We start from the raw sequence: 8,675 nt of genomic DNA, 5'->3' as shown, positions 1-8,675 counted from the left end.
ATATCACATAACATAATAGTAAGATATGTCATTTACCGATTATTTCTGAAATCCTATATAGAATGGAACTTACAGTAATAAAAATACAATGTAAGAATTTATGTGTATGTATGATACTGTATTATTTACTTTCACATTGTTTGCTTAACCTCTTTGTCGACGCTATCACCAGCTTATTGAATAGGTTGCAATAATATCCGTTTAAAGAATATCAAAAGATTTCAAGAATTCGACAAAAAGACGCTATGCGACAAAAAACCCATTTTGAATAAAGTACATATGGTATATCAAATTTATATAGAGCCCTCTTGCGGGCTGAATCGTTCAGAAGATATTTGAACGTAGAGGGATAAGTAAGTGACGCCTACTTATATTATAACTATTCTAATTAGTCGTAGTGCGCCATCTTGTGCTTGAAATGAAAAACGAAGATGATGGGAAGGTTTAACAATGGCGACTGAAATTAATTACAGCTTAGCCTTACTGACAGCAGTACGTACATTAATGAATCAATGGTACAACATGTATGAGTAATTAATTACAGCTTAGCCTTACTGACAGCAGTACGTACATTAATGAATCAATGGTACAAGATGTATGAGTAATTAATTACAGCTCAGCCTTACTGACAGCAGTACGTACATTAATGAATCAATGGTACAAGATGTATGAGTAATTAATTACAGCGCAGCCTTACTGACAGCAGTACGTACATTAATGAATCAATGGTACAACATGTATGAGTAATTAATTACAGCTCAGCCTTACTGACAGCAGTACGTACATTAATGAATCAATGGTACAAGATGTATGAGTAATTAATTACAGCTCAGCCTTACTGACAGCAGTACGTACATTAATGAATCAATGGTACAAGATGTATGAGTAATTAATTACAGCGCAGCCTTACTGACAGCAGTACGTACATTAATGAATCAATGGTACAACATGTATGAGTAATTAATTACAGCTCAGCCTTACTGACAGCAGTACGTACATTAATGAATCAATGGTACAAGATGTATGAGTAATTAATTACAGCTCAGCCTTACTGACAGCAGTACGTACATTAATGAATCAATGGTACAAGATGTATGAGTAATTAATTACAGCGCAGCCTTACTGACAGCAGTACGTACATTAATGAATCAATGGTACAAGATGTACGAGTAATTAATTACAGCTCAGCCTTACTGACAGCAGTACGTACATTAATGAATCAATGGTACAACATGTATGAGTAATTAATTACAGCTCAGCCTTACTGACAGCAGTACGTACATTAATGAATCAATGGTACAAGATGTATGAGTAATTAATTACAGCTCAGCCTTACTGACAGCAGTACGTACATTAATGAATCAATGGTACAACATGTATGAGTAATTAATTACAGCTCAGCTTTACTGACAGCAGTACGTACATTAATGAATCAATGGTACAAGATGTATGAGTAATTAATTACAGCTCAGCCTTACTGACAGTACGTATATTAATGAATCAATGGTACAAGATGTATGAGTAATTAATTACAGCTCAGCCTTACTGACAGTACGTACATTAATGAATCAATGGTATAAGATGTATGAGTAATTAATTACAGCTCAGCCTTACTGACAGTAGTACGTACATTAATGAATCAATGGTACAATATGTATGAGTAATTAATTACAACTCAGCCTTACTGACAGTACGTACATTAATGAATCAATGGTACTAGATGCATGAGTAATTAATTACAGCTCAGCCTTACTGACAGTACGTACATTAATGAATCAATGGTACAAGATGTATGAGTAATTAATTACAGCTCAGCCTTACTGACAGCAGTACGTACATTAATGAATCAATGGTACAAGATGTATGAGTAATTAATTACAGCTCAGCCTTACTGACAGCAGTACGTACATTATTGAATCAATGGTACAAGATGTATGAGTAATTAATTATAGCTCAGCCTTACTGACAGCAGTACGTACATTAATGAATCAATGGTACAAGATGTATGAGTAATTAATCACAGCTCAGCCTTACTGACAGCAGTACGTACATTAATGAATCAATGTTACAAGATGTATGAGTAATTAATTATAGCTCAGCCTTACTGACAGCAGTACGTACATTAATGAATCAATGGTACAAGATGTATTAGTAATTAATTACAGCTCAGCCTTACTGACAGCAGTACGTACATTAATGAATCAATGGTACAAGATGTATGAGTAATTAATTACAGCTCAGCCTTACTGACAGTACGTACATTAATGAATCAATGGTACAAGATGTATGAGTAATTAATTACAGCTCAGCCTTACTGACAGTACATACATTAATGAATCAATGGTACAAGATGTATGAGTAATTAATTACAGCTCAGCCTTACTGACAGTAGTACGTACATTAATGAATCAATGGTACAAGATGTATGAGTAATTAATTACGGCTCAGCCTTACTGACAGCAGTACGTACATTAATGAATCAATGGTACAAGATGTATGAGTAATTAATTACAGCTCAGCCTTACTGACAGTAGAACGTACATTAATGAATCAATGGTACAAGATGTATGAGTAATTAATTACAGCTCAGTCTTACTGACAGCAGTACGTACATTAATGAATCAATGGTACAAGATGTATGAGTAATTAATTACAGCTCAGCCTTACTGACAGTAGTACGTACATTAATGAATCAATGGTACAAGATGTATGAGTAATTAATTACAGCTCAGCCTTACTGACAGTAGTACGTACATTAATGAATCAATGGTACAATATGTATGAGTAATTAATTACAACTCAGCCTTACTGACAGCAGTACGTACATTAATGAATCAATGGTACAAGATGTATGAGTAATTAATTACAGCTCAGCCTTACTGACAGGAGTACGTACATTAATGAATCAATGGTACAAGATGTACGAGTAATTAATTACAGCTCAGCCTTACTGACAGTACGTACATTAATGAATCAATGGTACAAGATGTATGAGTAATTAATTACAGCTCAGCCTTACTGACAGTACGTACATTAATGAATCAATGGTACAAGATGTACGAGTAATTAATTACAGCTCAGCCTTACTGACAGTACGTACATTAATGAATCAATGGTACAAGATGTATGAGTAATTAATTACAGCTCAGCCTTACTGACAGCAGTACGTACATTAATGAATCAATAGTACAAGATGTATGAGTAATTAATTACAGCTCAGCCTTACTGACAGCAGTACGTACATTAATGAATCAATAGTACAAGATGTATGAGTAATTAATTACAACTCAGCCTTACTGACAGCAGTACGTACATTAATGAATCAATGGTACAAGATGTATGAGTAATTAATTACAGCGCAGCCTTACTGACAGCAGTACGTACATTAATGAATCAATGGTACAAGATGTATGAGTAATTATTTTACAGCTCAGCCTTACTGACAGCAGTACGTACATTAATGAATCAATGGTACAAGATGTATGAGTAATTAATTACAGCTCAGCCTTACTGACAGCAGTACGTACATTAATGAATCAATGGTACAAGATGTATGAGTAATTAATTACAGCTCAGCCTTACTGACAGTAGTACGTACATTAATGAATCAATGGTACAAGATGTATGAGTAATTAATTACAGCTCAGCCTTACTGACAGTAGTACGTACATTAATGAATCAATGGTACAAGATGTATGAGTATTTAATTACAGCGCAGCCTTACTGACAGCAGTAAGTTCATTAATGAATCAATGGTACATAGATGTACGAGTATTTAATTACAGCGCAGCCTTACTGACAGCAGTACGTACATTAATGAATCAATGGTACAAGATGTATGAGTATTTAAGTACAGCTCAGCCTTACTGACAGCAGTACGTACATTAATGAATCAATGGTACAAGATGTATGAGTAATTAATTACAGCTCAGCCTTACTGACAGCAGTACGTACATTAATGAATCAATGGTACAAGATGTATGAGTAATTAATTACAGCTCAGCCTTACTGACAGCAGTAGGGCCTACGTACATTAATGAATCAATGGTACAAGATGTATGAGTAATTAATTACAGCTCAGCCTCACTGACAGCAGTACGTACATTAATGAATCAATGGTACAAGATGTATGAGTAATTAATTACAGCTCAGCCTTACTGACAGCAGTACGTACATTAATGAATCAATGGTACAAGATGTACGAGTAATTAATTACAGCTCAGCCTTACTGAAAGTACGTACGTACATTAATGAATCAATGGTACAACATGTATGAGTAATTAATTACAGCTCAGCCTTACTGACAGCAGTACGTACATTAATGAATCAATGGTACAAGATGTATGAGTAATTAATTACAGCTCAGCATTACTGACAGTACGTACATTAATGAATCAATGGTACAAGATGTATGAGTAATTAATTACAGCTCAGCCTTACTGACAGCAGTACGTACATTAATGAATCAATGGTACAAGATGTATGAGTAATTAATTACAGCTCAGCCTTACTGACAGCAGTACGTACATTAATGAATCAATGGTACAACATGTATGAGTAATTAATTACAGCTCAGCCTTACTGACAGCAGTACGTACATTAATGAATCAATGGTACAAGATGTATGAGTAATTAATTACAGCTCAGCCTTACTGACAGCAGTACGTACATTAATGAATCAATGGTACAAGATGTATGAGTAATTAATTACAGCTCAGCCTTACTGACAGCAGTAGGGCCTACGTACATTAATGAATCAATGGTACAAGATGTATGAGTAATTAATTACAGCTCAGCCTCACTGACAGCAGTACGTACATTAATGAATCAATGGTACAAGATGTATGAGTAATTAATTACAGCTCAGCCTTACTGACAGCAGTACGTACATTAATGAATCAATGGTACAAGATGTACGAGTAATTAATTACAGCTCAGCCTTACTGAAAGTACGTACGTACATTAATGAATCAATGGTACAACATGTATGAGTAATTAATTACAGCTCAGCCTTACTGACAGCAGTACGTACATTAATGAATCAATGGTACAAGATGTATGAGTAATTAATTACAGCTCAGCATTACTGACAGTACGTACATTAATGAATCAATGGTACAAGATGTATGAGTAATTAATTACAGCTCAGCCTTACTGACAGCAGTACGTACATTAATGAATCAATGGTACAAGATGTATGAGTAATTAATTACAGCTCAGCCTTACTGACAGCAGTACGTACATTAATGAATCAATGGTACAACATGTATGAGTAATTAATTACAGCTCAGCCTTACTGACAGCAGTACGTACATTAATGAATCAATGGTACAAGATGTATGAGTAATTAATTACAGCTCAGCCTTACTGACAGCAGTACGTACATTAATGAATCAATGGTACAACATGTATATATGAGTAATTAATTACAGCGCAGCCTTACTGACAGTACGTACATTAATGAATCAATGGCACAACATGTATGAGTAATTGAATCTTCTTTGAAATGAAATTCAAAATTTTTAACAGACCGTAATTTTAAAAAGAAGAATGCACATGATGATATCGAGCTCTCTTTTTCCTCATTCTTGTCACCTTTGTCACCACATTTTAATAACAAACATAACATTATTTTTACGTTTCATAATTGTTTTTGTCTTCCACTGCACCGTGTCTACTGGTTCTAGAAGAAATTGTAGTGCGACACAGGTTTAAAAATGAGACATATGAATACTAGTAGATTCCTACATGTATACATTGTAGAGCAGAATAACTTTAACCATTTAACGGACCATTTCTATCTAACATCTTTTCTCTGACACGTGACTACAATGTACAGATTAACTTTACCATAACTCACACCTACTAGGTTTATGGCTAACTATTAGCTAACGTTAGCATTTTTAAAACAATGCAGGCCTAACTAAAATTTGTCTGGAAATTATGTTCAATAAATATACACATATCTATTTATTATTATATTATATTTAAAATATATGGTATGTATTTCAAACAAATGAAGAATCATTTTGAAGAACAATTGCTTTTTACTTAAAAATTAAAATTAAACTTGAACCTAAACTAAATGTCAATTTCTTATTTTAACCACTTGACACATAAAACGTATGATAATCGATTACAGTACGTTAACGCCCGACACACAGTAATTGTTTTGTTTTGCATAGATCCCGGCATAGATGTTCTTAGAAAATTTATCAAACATTTAATTTAACGGTGCTTATATATAACTATACAAAACAGTTGTGTTTCTTTTCCTGTATATGTTTGGTCTTTACAATATCAGCTAAGTCATTTGTTAAACCCATTGAGTTGAAATTAATATATTCCACAGTAATAGTGTGTTTCGATTCACTGAGATTTCACCTATATTATTTGTTTTGCTGCCTTTTGTATTGGCACAAAATACCTGTTTGCTGATCTGTGATCTGTTTCTATAAAGTGCGAATGCTAATGCAATGCAGTTACGACCCATATGTAATTGAGTGTTTTAGGGCATAAAGAACAGTTAGAGTTTAAAGGTCATGTACACATTTTGTTACTAGAATAGACTGGGAGGTACATGTGTGCATGATTGGATACATAATAGGTTACCTTAGTTAACAAGATGACTAATTACTGATTCATTTGTAAAGTGTTTTAATAACCATTTAAATACTCTTAAAGTCGTACTTTACTTGATTTCTTATTTTTATATACTTTATTTTTATTAAATTATTTTTCTTAAAAATATTTCTCTATAAAAATTTTCTTATTCGCAAAGTTCTTTTTACTAAAAACATGGATTAATTTGATTTTATAAGTATTAAAAAAAAAACGTAGATTATTGACACTGAGTTATCTCAACTTTAAAATAGAAATATAATTATGATTATTCTAAAGGTTCTTTAAGTCAGGCCTAGTCATAATATTATCAAACTTGTTTGAAATGTTACCTTTGCATCATTTTCTCCATTAAAATAAATGAACCAAGCACTCTATTACCAATGCTAATAATAACGTACTCTTTATCAGTAAATTGAGTAAGAATTAAAAATCAAAGGCTGTTTTAATGGAATTCTAGCTATAGGATTGTATTGTTATTCAGATCTACTACCTGTTGTGTTTATTCAGCATTCCATTTCCAATTTCCATTTCTTTTATGTTTTTGAGCGAACAAATATACTCGGTATTCTCTGTACAAATCTAGTCACAGTCAGTGTTATTGGTATTGTGCAAGTCGTACACATACACGGCAACTTATGGAGAAATAAAGGATTTGAAATAAGGAATAATCATATTTACTTATAAGATGAATTGTAAGTATTTATTTTATTGAAATACTGTATTACCGTAAACATATAATCATGAGAGATTACTGTAAGATTACACACTCTATTATGTACGATAACAAGTCTTAATGTTGACCTAAATTAGGAATACGGTAGCCATTTTGCATTCCTTTGTAAGCAGATAAAGACAGGATGCGTAGACGACGAACACATCAATACATTATATATTACGTTTTGAAAGAATGAATAAACGTAATTTAAATGTTTATAAAATATATAAAAAGTGAATTTCCACCTGTTTTGAACATAATGTTATAGGCCTACTAAATTCAAAATAGAGCAAAACAATGTATTACTTAGTAGACAAGTAGGCCTAATTGGTGAAACTTCTCATAAACAGATAACGGACAGTAAAATAAAAATTACATTTTCTATTATAGATTGGTAAGCCTAAAAGGTCTCTTAGCGGACCGTGTAATTTTTACAGATTCGTTAGACGAAAACATTTCTCAAAACACTAAATCAATATATTTTATAAACAATTTTATAATGATAAATAAATCACAATATATTTAATTTTACAGTAGATGAACTTTAAATTATTCCACAGGATGTTCGTTATAGTTTAGAGTTAAATTATAATGTTTAAATTGTTTCTAAAAACAAATACAATTGATTGTAAATGACATAGTCTATTAAAAATAGCAATTGGTACGGTTGGTTATATAATTTAGTTACCGACAATTTTAAATTTGTGATTTATAATTACTGTTTTGAAAATGTAATGATGAATTACAATAAACAGTTAACATAACATATTATCTACTATAGATTAGCAACATATTGAAAACTGGGGTATATTACATCATCGCCCAATTCTTAGGCTGTCCTAAATGTTTTGAAATGTTTACGAAATAAAAAATAACTTTTATAATTGCCCACAGATGTACTCATAACTTTGAAAATAAATGTTGTAAGCTAGATACATATCGTCCACACGGAGTGACAGATACAGGCACAATGTTGACATGTAGTCAAATATAATTGTCACTCTGGCAATGACATATCGAAAGAATTGAATCCAAATATTGAATTCGAAAAAAGAACTAATTCTGCTTATTGCAACATGGTGCTCACCGATTTCTTGTCTTGACACTTAATGAATTCGGAATGGTACCTTCACAAATATAACATTCGTATCAAATAACCGATCATGGGTTTATTAATAAATACACGTTTCGATCAGTTGGAAACAATGGAACATATTCTAACATTCAACATTCAAACTTATACAATAAAACAATTAAGTTTTCTGTCATGTCGATGCTTGTGCCACGTTTTTCGTGAATAATAATACCACTACCGTACGTAATACTAGTGCCTGGT

The sequence above is a fragment of the Antedon mediterranea genome, chromosome 3 (assembly GCF_964355755.1).
Source record: "Antedon mediterranea chromosome 3, ecAntMedi1.1, whole genome shotgun sequence".
In the NCBI taxonomy this organism is placed as follows: domain Eukaryota; kingdom Metazoa; phylum Echinodermata; class Crinoidea; order Comatulida; family Antedonidae; genus Antedon; species Antedon mediterranea.
The sequence above is the reverse complement of the archived record's forward strand: the minus strand, read 5'-3'. Positions refer to the sequence as shown.